This window comes from Bos mutus, chromosome 4 (genome assembly GCF_027580195.1).
Source record: "Bos mutus isolate GX-2022 chromosome 4, NWIPB_WYAK_1.1, whole genome shotgun sequence".
Taxonomy (NCBI): domain Eukaryota; kingdom Metazoa; phylum Chordata; class Mammalia; order Artiodactyla; family Bovidae; genus Bos; species Bos mutus.
Genome location: NC_091620.1, coordinates 83,854,424 through 83,870,192, shown reverse-complemented (window position 1 = coordinate 83,870,192; position 15,769 = coordinate 83,854,424).

Here is a 15,769-nt window from a genome sequence, read left to right as displayed (position 1 = left end):
CATACAAGGGATGTCAAACAATATTTCTCCTCTTTCTTACTTCAGTCATTATGAGACTCTCTAAGTCCATCCATGTTGCTGCAAATTGCATTATTTCATTCTTTTTATTGTTGAACAATGTTTCATTATATATATGTACCATATCTTCTTTATTTCTCTGTTGATGTACATTTAAGTTGCTTCCATGTCTTGGTTATTGTAAACAGAGTTACAATGAACATTTTGGTGGATGTGTCCTTTTGGATCATGTTTTTCTCCAGATACATCCCCAGGAATGGGAGTGAGATTGCAGGGTGATATGGTAGTCCTATTTTTAACTTCTTAAGGAACCTCCATACTATTCTCCCTAGTGGCTATATCAATTTACATTCCCACCAATAGTGTAGGAGGGTTCCCTCCTCTCCACACCCCCTCCAGCATTTATTGATTGTGGATTTTTTGATGACAGACATTCTGGATGGTGTGAGATAATATCTCATTGTGGCTTTGACTTGCATTTCTTGAATAATTAGTGATGTTGAACATCTTTTCATGTGTCTACTGGCCATCTGTGTGTCTTCTTTGGAGAAATGTCTATTTAGGTTTTCTACCCATTTTTTAAGTGGGTTGAAGAATGAGTTTATAGAGCATTAGAGGCAGCAGAAAACAGGGTGTATGTTCAGGCCACTCAACATGGTTGTTCTCTTGCTCTCCGTATGTGCCTTGCCAGACCAGTGCCTGCTTCACCTATACCTTACACATAAGACTGACCTTCCTAGTACTTGCCCCAGGACGCAGCTGGTGATTGTTCTCATCAAAGGAATGGTGAGTGGTGTGCTCCTCAACTGGATTCCCTGGTAACTAATGAACACACCTGACATCAATTCCCTTATAACTGATAATCTTTCATCTGCCTTGAGCTGGCCAAGTACAGACTTTGTAGGTCTGCAGGGTGCAGCCCAACACAGAGCATGATTGGCTAGGCTAGGAGGTCAAGCATTTCCTCAAAAGGCTAGCAGGTTTTAGGTTCTGGGGTAAGCTTTTAACTAGCTAAAAGCTGAGTTAGAGGCTTGTGATTGTCCTTAGGTTTTCTTGACAATGAGGTAATTCTAGGTGCAGGCTGACTTAAGTTTAGATTTGTGATGTGGTCCTTGCCACTGGGATAGTCTCCATTTTGTGGGTCCTGATACAACAATTAACTATCAGAAGTCTTGTTATGAAAAATGAGGAAAGGTTGTGAAATAGGTAGTAAGGAGAAGAGAGGCTGGGGGCTATGGTTCCACTTGATACAGGGGAAATGATGTGCACCTCAGGATGACCCAGGCTTACGGGCTACAGAAAAACTCTCTCATCAAGCTTATAGCAAAGTAAGAAGAAGGGATGCAGGTTTGAAAATAGCGTTGATGAGCTTAAAGAGGTGATAGATAAGAGAAACTGAAGAGAAGAAAAAAGAGACAAATCTCTGTTCATCTGGAAGTAGAGTTTTAGGTCTCTGCTTAGCTTTTTTAAGCGTTATGGATCTGCATGCATTTCAGTCATGGACTTTCAAGATTGTTACTGCATTTAAATAGCATCATGCTTCAAATAGAAAGTGTCTTCCATGGATCTCGTCAATTTTTTTTCATGTTGGTGTATTGACAGTGAGTAGGTAATTACAGAGAAATTTTATATTTAAAATGTTTCTCTCATGTAAGAGAAAACTTAAGAAGCAATGAGTTAAATTATTAGCCTCTTTAAAGGAGAACTAATGTAGAGACTGATGGATGAGATTAAGATTCCTAACCCCTGTATTTTCAAAATATGACTATTATATGAAAACATTGTCTTCTTTATACATAAGCTTAAAAAAAAAGTATGGATCTTTAAAGGCCATGTTGAAGTAGCTTTAGATAGAATAATAATATAATTATAGAATAATTTAATTATCTTCCCTTAAATATAGTAAACTATTCAGAAGCTCTTATAAAGTAGATGATTTTGCTTTGTTCCCACCAATTTTAAATACGTTTACAAAGTCAAATGTACCTCACTGGAAAATATAGACATTTGTTTTCAGCATGAATTATTTTACCCCCAACAACTGTTTCTTTACAGTAACTGGTTATCCTAGAGTTTTTAACTTAAAATACAGAGACAATTATAGAAGTTATCCAGAATTAAACCACAATTACCTAAACTGCTTAGCTAATTAGCTACCCTAATAATAGACGTAAATTTTCACTTTAATTGAGTACTAAGGTCTAGACTCTCAATTTTGCTTAAAAAGCAATGTACATGAAAATATCACACAGTGGCATTTGCAAATAGGCATTACAAAATATATAAAACCATATGTTTTGCATTTAATTTATTCCACACACACACAAAAAAAAAACCTAGCTTTTTTTTGTTCTACTATCACTTTTACTTGCAGCTTTCCACTAGTCTGGGGGATCCTCTTTAAAAGACTACAAAGTACTGTGAGGTGCCTCTTGAGTTTTATCCAAAGGGAAATTAATTATCTGGAATCTGCACTTATCTTTTTAAATGACAACAGACCTGTCTCAAGTGTGAAATAATAAAGTTAAAAGGCCTCTGTGGTGCAAGGGCTAGCAGTTGTCTCTGATGAGAAGACTATTGACAATGGCAGCAGAGGACAACCCTCAATACACACATTGTTTGGTATATCCAAGTAAAATTTACTGAGAGATATTTTAATTCTCTTCTGTGGTTGACATGGTTTGTCTTCTAGACGAGAAGAAATTGTTATCAGTATGTAACTCAAGTCTCTAGGATATGATTACATACTTAAGGCATGAAGAATCAGCAATGCTTTCAACAGTCCCCATGGACTAGCTGAGGCCTTGTGACTGATCAACAGGGGTAACTGTCTTGCTTATAATCCTCACATTACATTCCAGAGGGAAGTCATCACCAAACCCTTAGTTTAGTAAGTTATATTATTTGTGTCAACAGTGAAGACTTACACTAATCTTAACTGGACAACTGTATACAGATGTGTCATCCAAAATGGTTAGCCCAGGGGGGTAAAAATGTATCTTGGTCTCACTATTCATCCAGCAACAGCTGACAATTTGGCAGCAATCTATGTTATGCTAAGATTTCCTAATACTCCTGCTTGTATTGTTTCATAGGAGGCTGCTTGAGGAATCATGTGACAATGAAAAGCTTGCTTTGCAAAATAAGTTATTAAAATAATCATAGGGTATATGTCTAGCACTAAAAAAGAATCTTGATGCTGTCATTTCTGTGTCTATATGAGAGGAATATGGGAGAAAAAAGTCAATGCCTGGGTGTAAATTTCATAGACAATTGGAAATCTTTGTTTCCCTGTGTTTGAAACAACATGCTTTTTCTCCTGATGAAAGGGTATGACAGATTACCTATGCACACTTTCAAACAACTGATGTGTATTTCAGAGCTGTATCACTTACAGTTTCTCCTAATAAGGAAAGAAAAATCTGGAGCTGTATAACAAGCATAGAGAATTAAATAACTTGATGCCATATGCAACAACTCATAGTCTGTCTTTGCATGGTTTCAGTCTTTTTACCGGATCTGCCTGTGGAAATATGTTAATCTGACAGTCAACATCATGTGTTTGTTCTGAGTCACTGATTACTGAATGCTGATGTGAGCATTTTTGTTACTGTTTTCCTGCTAATCATACCAGTGTTTCAGTGTTTCACTGTTTCCAACTGTGCTTTCTTCATCTTTGGCATAAGTAATCTGCTTAGTGTTTATTCAACTGCCTTCTTTCAATATACCTAAAATGTATCACTATATTTTAAGAACTCAATTCATTTCACATAAATATTAATTAGTGTGAAGAAAGAATATGTCACTTGATAGTTGTGAACAAATTTTATTTAAAGCCTCACAAATTGGTACCCCACACTTGCTCATTTCAGCTATTTTTGACTCTCAATAGAATTAGGTTATTCTTCTATCTAGGTCATGAGCTTACATCATTATCATAGCTGAGTTTCAATCTAATCAATTGTTCAACAGAGTTATTATTACATCATGAATATTTAAATCAGAGTATTCAAAGGAGCTAGACATTCTTCAAACATTTAAGAACACAACAATATGTAGATATCCTAAGATGATCAACCCCATATTAGTCATGCTGCATTCATTCAGATCACTTTGTTGCTCTACCCATACTGGGTGGTATGTGAACTAGGAAAAAAGGAAAAGGAAAGAAACAAAAAAGAAAAAAAAAAGAAAAAGGAAAAGAAAGGTTTTTCAAAAGCTAAATAAATAGATGGCTAACATTTATTTGGTGCTTAATATAGGCTGGTAATGTTTTATGTGCTGTTTGTCAATTGACTCAATTCTCATCACAACCCAAGAAGTAGGTTGCAATTATTTCCCTCATTTAACTAATGAATAAATAGGGGCCTAACAGGATTAATTAATTGCTCAAAGATGACAAAACTAATGGATAGGAGAGGTGGATTTTGAACCCAGGCAGTCTGACTGAAACGCCTAAAATTTTCACTGAGACACAGTGCCTCTCCAATATGATCTGAAAATATAACAATAGCTGATGCCCTCACACGGCTATTGATTTGCATGTTTTTAAATAAGAATTCTGGAAAAGTTCTCAATTGGAAAAGAGTCCTGGGACTTCCCTGGTGGTCCAGTGGCCAAGACTCCAATGCAGGGAGTCCAGCTTCTGTCCCAGGTTCAGTAACTAGACCCCACATGCTACACAACTAAGAGTTCACAGGACACAACTAAAGATTCTGCATGCCACAACTAAAGACTGAAGATCCCAAATGCCCAAGACCTGACACAGCCAAATAAATAAATATTTTTTCAAAAGTGTTTCTCAGTTTGTTTTTTTTTTAAGTCCTTTCATCATGAGAAGATTTTATACTATCATCTTACATTTATCAGGTCTTTGGTATCATATTTCTTATACTGTCATAGTCCTGCTTCTTTGATGATTTTTTCCCTAGGCATTTTTCTTTTTTTTTCAGCTTAATCACATTTATTCTATAAATTAGAAAGTATATCCAAAATTTTGTAGAACTGCCACTATCGAGTCATGGTTAGAGACTGAATTTGGAATCTCAAAACACCATTTTCAAATCTCCAGTCCAGTACTCAGTGGTAACAGAACCTTAGGCAAAGTTGTTGCTATTACTTAGTCCCTAAGCTCTTCTTCTTCACTTCTTAAAGTGGAAACTATTAATAATTATTATTAATATTTGTATTTTTACCCCATGATGATATGAGATTTAAATGAGGTAATGCATATAAAACAGCATAGCACCTGGCAGAGAGAAAGTGAACTGTAGCTACTTCACTTTTGAGTGATAGATATAAAGTTTGATGTTAAATTTATTTGCCTTTTTTTGTTAGTGAGTATGCAGGTCTGTCAAATAGATTACCTTGAGCATAAAATCTTTCACTTATTCTCAGTACAGCATAAAATATAACATTAATTACAAAATATGTGCTTATAATAAAAACTATAAAGATGCAAAGGAGAAAAATATTATGGATTTTAAAGTTATGAGTAGAGTTGGGAAAAAGTACAGTCTCTTCATTTTAACTAAACTTTTATTAGAAAAGATGTTCATGCCAGGTTTTATGTGAAGTCTTTGTAGGAGCTTATGTTCTTGAAACTTTCAGGTACTCAAGGCTGAAAAAAGCTTTGAGAATAATTAAAGAAAAATCTGCTCAATGAAGTATGTAATGGTAAAAGGAAAAATTTTATTTTGTTATAACTCATGGTTGACTTTTTTCTTACCTTCTTGTGCACAAGACATTAACATTCCTCACTTGCATTGCTCTAACATAGGTAAAGCAACTGGATCCCATAGCAAACGCTAGAGATAAATTTAGTAAAATCTATTTAATCAAACTACCTAAAAAATAAATTTCTTCTGCCCCTGATATCTTAACGTTCCTGGTGATTTACTTCCCAAGATGTCCACTTCATATTGGTTTTGCTGGATGATTGGAATAGAGGACCCTTTCATTGTTGTTTGCTTCACTTGAGTTGAGATGGAATGGTTCCAGTTGTATAAACAGCTCTTGGTGATCTTCCAGCCCTCTTTCCAATGCCCCAAGGAGATGCAGTTGATTAAGCAGGGCACAGAGTGGGCAGGTGCTGCACACAATTCCTTCACAGTTCTATCATCCCCCTGTGAGTCTTAAGTCAGATTCTAGTCCTAGCTCTTTATGGGTTCAGACAACTAATCATAATTTACTCTGAGGTGATTTGGGTCATGCACACAAACTGCAGATAGAATTAAGTTAATAGAGTCCTTTTATTGTGTGTATGGCCAAAGCCAGTTCTCTACAGAGGAAAAGACTTAACTGACAAGTTACTGCATGCATTATATGCTCAGAGAGAGGGACATGAAGATAGCAGTAAAGCAACTAACAGTATCCAATTAACACAGAGGGTTAGGTTCTCCCTCTACCTGAAATTTATCAGTAGCAACAGTTTTTATATCTGATGAAATCTGTTTACTTGTCTTTTTTAAAAAAATAGGACTGTGGAGATGGGAAAGAATTTCCATGATAAAAGAAGTATTTTCCATATCATTTATATATTAACATTTTCACCTATGAGTAACTGCTATCATAAATCTTATAAAGATACTTACCAAGAACTAGAAATCTGTCATCCACATATAATTTTTTATTAGTACACACAAAAACATTTTTAATTGAATTTACAAGTCAAAAAATTTACATTATATTTTCCCATTTTAAAAAGTCATATGTGAAGAAAGTTATCTTAATTCTTTTTGGATGAGTAGTGCCATTTTCTCAATGATCTTGCTTAACAGAATCTCCTTAAAATGATGATTATGGACTATAATAGAATTTAAAACAGTCAAATACTAAGCATCTAATTTCCCCTTAGAAACAATATTCAGATAAGGCCTATTGCCATAATTCATTGGTAGTTTTATTTAATTATACAATAGTTATGCATGTTTAGCTAAATTACTATGTCAAATATTGAATTAAAATTTTAAAGTGTAGTATTTGGCTTCCCTGTGCAATATTACAATGTCGAGAAAGTTAAAGATGTTATTTTGATGTAGCCACGCGTTCTGGGAAACAAGCTCACTCAGAATGACAATGCAGATAGTGGAATGCAGTTTATTACACCAGCGGGCCCAAGGCAGAGTCTCCTCTTAGCCAATGACCCTGACCAGTTTTCTGAAAACCTTATATACCCTAAGTGTACATGCCAAACCCACCTCCCCAAATTCCCTGAAACTAGTCTGAACAAAGGAAAAGAAAGATACAATCAAAGTTAACGCGTGATTCATATGCCTTAACCCTAGGTAGTTAACAGGGGACAATTATCAATAGGCCTGTGGTCATACCCCAATAAGCATAATAGAATTTATGATTCTATCCAGTTACCAGATAATTAGTGTACTCTTTTAGGCAACAGAGAGTAGGTACAAGCCTTGGGGCTCTTCCATCCAGGGGGCCTGCTTTTCCAGTTGGTATGTTGTTTCCATAGACACTGGGCATATAGCTCAAAGTCCACAGTCTGGCCCACGATAGAGTTCTGCTTTCAAGATGGAGCCTGTTCTGTCTGTTTCCTCCTTCATTCCCTCCTCGTGATGCTCTTAACTCATAGTGTGTGCATCATTCATAGGGATATATTGCACCCTGACTCTCTGACCTCTGTTTTGGGAGAATGACATCAACCTTTGGGTTACAAAGTTCATAATACACTGTAAAATAAAGGATCCACAAAGCAGAACTATCAAGGCAACTATTACAATTGTAAATATAGTTTTCCCCCAATCACCCTTCACCCAAGATAGGACCGAAGTCAAAAAGGAAGATTATCATCAGACATAACTTTTACCTGACCTTTCATGTCATCTAGGGTGGCTGATATATAGCCAGATAAATCAGGAATATATACACAACATTCAACTTTAATTATAGCACAGGTCCTCTTTGTACTGAAACTATGGTTAGTCTCAAGATGATGCCAGCAAGTCCTTGTAGTAGCAGTTGATTGTAGAGCTTCATCTCTTTTTCTTCTTTAAGATGACCTTGGTTTCACGGGGCTCATTGGGGTCCTTTTGTATAGTCCACTCGGTGTCCTCCGGGTCTGTGTGGTATGCTCTCTTCACCTTCATGTGGTGGATCCAGGGAGTGACACCTGCAACTTTAACTGTCGTAGGGCTGCTTAGAACAACAGTATATCGACCCTTCCAATGTGGGGCCAAGCAGTCATGTTTCCAGTCCTTGACCATACCTGATCCCCTGGCACAAATGCGTGAATCTGTTCCCCAAGGGGGAATGGCATCCTTTCTTGTACAAACTTAGTTACCTGATTTATTACCTTACCCAGTTGTTCCATCTGCTCTGAAATCTCATCTCCCCTCACCTGAGGCAAATTTGTTGACACCTGTTTTATTATGGGAGGGGGCCTCCCATACACAATCTTGTACGGAGAACAGCCATGGGACTGTGGGGTCGTCCTGAGTCTGAGCAGAGCCGTTGGAAACAAGTCCACCCAGGAACAGTCAGTCTCTTAAGATCCACTTGGAGAGTGTCTCTTTAAGTGTCCAGTTGGTTCCTTCCACCATCTCAGAACTCTGGGGCCTATATGTTGTATGTAATTTCCACTTGGTGTTTAAAGTTTTGCTTATTTGTCATACTACATCAGCTACGAAAGCCGGGCCATTGTCTAATCCAATGCTGGTAGGAAATCCAAAAATCTGGTAACTATCTCCCTAAGCAGGCACCAGGCGACTTTTGATGCTCTTTCAGTCCGAGTAGGAAAAGCTTCTACACATCCTGAGAACGTACATATTATGACCAGCGGATAATGGTAGTGTCAGTGAGGTTTCATTTCAGTGAAGTCCACTTCCAGGTGTTCAAAGGGCAGTGTGCCTTTTACCTGAATCCCTGGAGGTTTCTGTCTGTGCCAAGAGGCAGCATTGACCTGTGAGCAGGCAGTGTAGTTCTGAGATTTTGTCTTTCATAGGAAAGAGAAGCAGGGAACCAAGAAATATTTTCAAATTGGCTCTTTCAGTTTATCATGGCCTAGATGTGTCGCTTGGTGTGTTTGGCTTACCAGAGTGGGTGCTAGCTCCTCCAGTACCAATATTTTGCCACTTGGCAATTCCCACCATCTCTTTTCAGTCCTGATGGCCCCATCTGCTTTGGCTAGTTGGTTTTGGGCTTCAGTGTATTTTGGAGAGTCTAGCGTTAGCTCAGGTAGCTCTGCCAATATGAGAGCTTTAACAGGGGCTTCACTTGTCACCCCCAAGTGCTCGGCTGCCTGTTTAGCAGTCTTATCTGTCATTCTGTTCCCTGAACCCGGGGGGTATCCTCTTTTTGATATCCTCAGCAGTGTATGACTGCAACCCCTTCTGGTTCCCAGGCAGCATCTAATAGGGTCTTAATTTCTTTGTATTTTTAATATATTTTTCACTAGCTGTCAAAGACCTCTCTCCTTATACAGAGCCCTGTAGTGTGGCAAAAGCATACCTGGAGTCTGTGTAAATGTTTGTCTTCTTACCTTTTGACAGCTGGAGGTCCTGGATTAGAGCATATATAGTTCGGCCGATTGAGCGGACCAGTGTGATGGCAGAGAGCTAGCTTCGGCGATGGTTTCTTCCATGACTACTGCATATCCCAACAGTCATTGTCCTTGTTTTGCCAGGCTGGTGCCATTGGTGTACAGGACCAAATCTGGGTCCGGGATTGGCTGGTCTCTCAAGTCAGGTCTGCTGGCATATTTCCTTGCAATCATGTGAGGGCCCACCTTCTCCCACAAGAAAGAGAGTGGCCAGATTCAGGGCCTGACAAGGCTCAGTAGTAACATGGGGGTTCTCACATAACTGTCCCTGGTATTGAGTAATCCGGGATGTTGACAGCAATTTATGGGGGTCCCCTCGTAGGAGAGTGTTGACCTCATGCGGGACTTTACGAACAAATCTTGGCCCAAGTCAGTTTGGTTGCCTCCCAGTCCAGTAAGGCAACTGCAGCAACTGCCCATAAGCATCCCAGCCACCCAGTGGCAACATTGTCCAGCTGATTAGAGATAAGTCACTGGTCTGTCCCATGTCCCCATAGTCTGGGACAACACTCCCATAGCCACCTTGTCCTTTTCAGGCATGTAAAGAGTAAATGGCTAAGCAAGGTCTGGCAGGCCCAAGGCAGATGCTGACATAATTGTACCGGGTTTGAGTTCTAGTACCAGTGGAACTTGTTTTGCAACCCTGGGGTGGTTTGTCTTCCACCCAGACCTCAGGGAATTGTTGTTTACTTTCTTGACTGTTTAGCCTGCCTGGTTTCCCTTCTGGGAGATCATGCAACCTCCACTCATCTTGAGGGGTTACTAAGAGGAAGAGTAAATAGGTGGTTGAGCCCACTTGAACAGTGGGTCTTTCATGGGGGGAAAGGTCTTTGTGCCCCCAGTTTAGACGGCAAGTCTCTTCCTAACAAAGGTACTGGGCATTAAGAGATATATAAAAATTCATGAGTCACTTGGTGTCCCCGCATCTAACATTTTCAGGAACGGCTAGAGACACAAAGGCTGCATTTATCACCATCTGAGACCCAGCAGCCTCTGGTTGGGTCTATTGGTGTATGAAGTCTATAGGCCTTGAAAAGTCTTTGGCAGAACTCAGAGGGTGCTTCACTTTCCCTTTGAATCACTTCGGAGGATTTGCAATACTCATAGCTTTTCGGGCCCCCCTCTTGAGAACTTGTAAAATATTCACCCGATATCTCTCCAGGTGCCCCCTCCCTTTTTCTGTGTTACAGTTCCAATTGGGCCTCTCATCAGGGGTGGCTAGTTCTGCCCACCATTGTAAGTTTGCAGTACCCTCAGGTGCCATTTCCATTAACCATTTTTTTTTTTTTTGCCTCAGGATCCTGTCTTTCCTCAGTGCTGAAAAGGGAGACTAGTAGTTGGATTATATCATCCTATGCAGGGCTGTGGGTTCGAAAAGTAGTCTCCATTAGCCTAATTATGGCTTGTGGCTCCCTCGAGTATGGTGGAGTGTGTATCTGCCAGTTTAATATATCCGTAGAGGAAAATGGCTGGTAATACTAGGCTACAGGGGCCTGACGGTAGTGCCCCATGCGTCCTGAACTGGAGGCTGTTGTAGCTCTCTGAGGGGCATCTGTAGTGGGGTTCTTTCTCCCTGTTCCTTGGCGGAGCCCAGCCTCTGTCAAATTGCTGTGTTTTCTTCCCCCTTCCCATCAGTACTCACCGGGAGAGGTGGATACAATCTAGGAGGTCCAGCTGAGGTGGAATTCTGGGGGCATTGACCAGAGATCTCCATTGCTGGGATTGGAGCCTGCCAAAATGGTGACTCTACAAACTCCAGGAGAGCTGGTGGAAGAGCAGTGGCTGCTGCAGCAACTTCACCTGGCCCTGGATTGGGCAGTAAGGCAGCCTCCGGTCCTGGTGGAGCTCTGGGAGGCAGGTGTGTCATTATCCAGTATGGGGGAGGGGTCAGGTCATCCCTGTCCAAATCCTGTAGAATTTCCTTTTTTATCATCAGTCAATTTTTGTGCCATTATTATTTCCCTTCTGGATACAGAACCTTGTCCAAGTAGGAGGGTCTTCAGCTAACCCTAGCCATGAGTCAATATATGGATATTGATCCAGGTGTTCTGGCTCTCCTGTGACTACTGATAGACTGCTTCCACTATTTTTAAGTTCACAGTGTTCTCTGGCGGCCATCCTACTCCCATGGGGGGCCAGTCGACCTCACAGATTATGTGGAGAAGGTTAGGCTTCATCATCACCCCATAGTCTCCTCCAAAACTCTTCTTTAAATTTTTAATCATATACTCTAATACAATTGCCTTAGATTCACTTCCCCCCATCTTGCTTACCTTCTCGGACCTTTTTTTACTTTTCCTTTTTGTTCTGTCTACGAAGTTCTCAGTACCCTATGTACTTCTGATATTTCCACTCAATGACACTTAAATTGGCATTCTGACTCCTTTTAATTGGGGTGAGAAGAGCCTTACTTGCCAGATCCCAGAGGGAGAAAGGGGATCGGCATATCTTCACCTGCCAGTCAGCACAGCCAAACTAGAACACCACGTGATCCAAGACTGTTTCTCCCTTAACTTTTAAAATCCATTTTGCCTTGATGGGCTTGATCAGGCACGGATGAAAATACAGAAGGGTTAAATATCCCACGTCCCAGGCCGTCTCCGGAAAAGCCAATTCTTACTCACTTATGTATCCCCCTCCTTCTAGCCTCACAATTCCAAGGGGGTCAGGAATTTCATAGCAGATGGGACACTTCCTCGGGGAGGGCAGAATACGAGCACACAAAAACCAAGTTTCTTCTCCTAAAAATCCCCTGGTAATTGCTTGGTAATAATTTTTCCCAAGACGGTGTGGACACCACCTCCTAAATGACCTTCACAAATTTCCTTTCTAAGCCCTAACACGCTCATTAACCTGCGTACCAAGCAATCGTTGCCACCTGCCTATTCCAGGCTCCTGTGGGTCTGTGACCCTTATAATCCCTCCCAGGGGGGTGATCGGGCACCCTCTTCCACCCTACCAGGTGGGTTCCCCCTCACCTGAGTGCTCAGTTCCCCTGCTGCCGTCCACTACCTGCTAACATGCAAGGTCCGGGCATTGAGAAGCAGAATCTTTCCAGAAGGGTGAGGCACCTTTCCCGCTCTAGAAGATTCGAGCCACAAGGCCTCAGAGTAGTCCCAAATGGGACTTGTCTCCTCAAAGTGAGGGAGTTGTAGCCACGCGTTCTGGGAAACAAATTCACTCAGAAGGACAATGCAGATAGTGGAATGCAGTTTATTACACCAGCGGGCCCAAGGCAGAATCTCCTCTTAGCCAAGGACCCTGACCAGTTTTTCTGAAAACCTTATATACTCTAAGTGTACGTGACAAACCCACCTTCCCAAATTCCCTGAAACTAGTCTGAACAAAGGAAAAGAAAGATACAATCCAAGTTAAACCGTGATTCATATGCCTTAACCCTAGGTAGTTAACCGGGGACAATTATCAATAGGCCTATGGTCATACCTCAATAAGCATAATAGAATTTATTATTCTATTCAGTTACACAGATAATTAGGGTATTCTTTTAGGCAATAGAGAGTCTAGGTACGAGCCCTGGTGCTCTTCCATTCAGGGGGCCTGGTTGTCCAGTTTGTATGTCATTTCCATAGATACTGGGTATATAGCTCAAAGTCCACAGTCCGGCCCAAGATAGAGTCCTGTTTTCAAGATGCAGCCTGTGCTCTCTGTTTCCTCCTTCAATTTTAAAGTATGTCCATCTTTCCTGAGAAAGATCATCAAAAAATTGTGAGATTTTCCCTATATTCATTTTATTTTTATTTATTTATTTTTCTTTATCCATTCTTTTTTTTTTTTTTAAATTTTATTTTATTTTTAAACTTTACATAATTGTATTAGTTTTGCCAAATATCAAAATGAATCCGCCACAGGTATACATGTGTTCCCCATCCTGAACCCTCCTCCCTCCTCCCTCCCCATACCATCCCTCTGGGTCGTCCCAGTGCACTAACCCCAAGCATCCAGTATCGTGCATCGAACCTGGACTGGCAACTCGTTTCTTACATGATATTTTACATGTTTCAATGTCATTCTCCCAAATCTTCCCACCCTCTCCCTCTCCCATAGAGTCCATAAGACTGTTCTATACATCAGTGTCTCTTTTGCTGTCTCGTACACCAGGTTATTGTTACCATCTTTCTAAATTCCATATATATGCGTTAGTATACTGTATTTATGTTTTTCCTTCTGGTTTACTTCACTCTGTATAATAGGCTCCAGTTTCATCCACCTCATTAGAACTGATTCAAATGTATTCTTTTTAATGGCTGAGTAATACTCCATTGTGTACATGTACCACAGCTTTCTTATCCATTCATCTGCTGATGGACATCTAGGTTGCTTCCATGTCCTGGCTATTATAAACAGTGCGGCGATGAACATTGGGGTACACGTGTCTCTTTCCCTTCTGGTTTCCTCAGTGTGTATGCCCAGCAGTGGGATTGCTGGATCATAAGGCAGTTCTATTTCCAGTTTTTTAAGGAATCTCCACACTGTTCTCCATAGTGGCTGTACTAGTTTGCATTCCCACCAACAGTGTAAGAGGGTTCCCTTTTTTCCACACCCTCTCCAGCATTTATTATTTGTAGACTTTTGGATCGCAGCCATTCTGACTGGCGTGAAATGGTACCTCATAGTGGTTTTGATTTGCATTTCTCTGATAATGAGTGATGTTGAGCATCTTTTCATGTGTTTGTTAGCCATCTGTATGTCTTCTTTGGAGAAATGTCTATTTAGTTCTTTGGCCCATTTTTTGATTGGGTCATTTATTTTTCTGGAGTTGAGTTGTAGGAGTTGCTTGTATATTTTTGAGATTAGTTGTTTGTCAGTTGCTTCATTTGCTATTATTTTCTCCCATTCTGAAGGCTGTCTTTTCACCTTGCTAATAGTTTCCTTTGATGTGCAGAACCTTTTAAGGTTAATCAGGTCCCATTTGTTTATTTTTGCTTTTATTTCCAATATTCTGGGAGGTGGGTCATAGAGGATCCTGCTGTGATGTATGTCAGAGAGTGTTTTGCCTATGTTCTCCTCTAGGAGTTTTACAGTTTCTGGTCTTACGTTTAGATCTTTAATCCATTTTGAGTTTATTTTTGTGTATGGTGTTAGAAAGTGGTCTAGTTTCATTCTTTTACAAGTGGTTGACCAGATTTCCCAGCACCACTTGTTAAAGAGATTGTCTTTAATCCATTGTATATTCTTGCCTCCTTTGTCAAAGATAAGGTGTCCATATGTGCGTGGATTTATCTCTGGGCTTTCTATTTTATTCCATTGATCTATATTTCTGTCTTTGTGCCAGTACCATACTGTCTTGATAACTGTGGCTTTGTAGTAGAGCCTGAAGTCAGGTAGGTTGATTCCTCCAGTTCCATTCTTCTTTCTCAAGATCGCTTTGGCTATTCGAGGTTTTTTGTATTTCCATACAAATTGTGAAATTATTTGTTCTAGCTCTGTGAAGAATACTGTTGGTAGCTTGATAGGGATTGCGTTGAATCTATAAATTGCTTTGGGTAGGATACTCATTTTCACTATATTGATTCTTCCAATCCATGAACATGGTATATTTCTCCATCTATTAGTGTCCTCTTTGATTTCTTTCACCAGTGTTTTATAGTTTTCTCTATATAGGTCTTTAGTTTCTTTAGGTAGATATATTCCTAAGTATTTTATTCTTTCCGTTGCAATGGTGAATGGAATTGTTTCCTTAATTTCTCTTTCTGTTTTCTCATTATTAGTGTATAGGAATGCAAGGGATTTCTGTGTGTTGATTTTATATCCTGCAACTTTACTATAGTCATTGATTATTTCTAGTAATTTTCTGGTGGAATCTTTAGGGTTTTCTATGTAGAGGATCATGTCATCTGCAAATAGTGAGAGTTTTACTTCTTCTTTTCTAATTTGGATTCCTTTTATTTCTTTTTCTGCTCTGATTGCTGTGGCCAAAACTTCCAAAACTACGTTGAATAGTAATGGTGAAAGTGGGCACCCTTGTCTTGTTCCTGACTTTAGAGGAAATGCTTTCAATTTTTCACCATTGAGGATAATGTTTGCTGTGGGTTTGTCATATATAGCTTTTATTATGTTGAGGTATGTTCCTTCTATTCCTGATTTCTGGAGAGTTTTTATCATAAATGGATGTTATCTTTTAATTATTTAATTATTTTTAGACATTATATGTTATTATTAATGTAAGGATTTAAT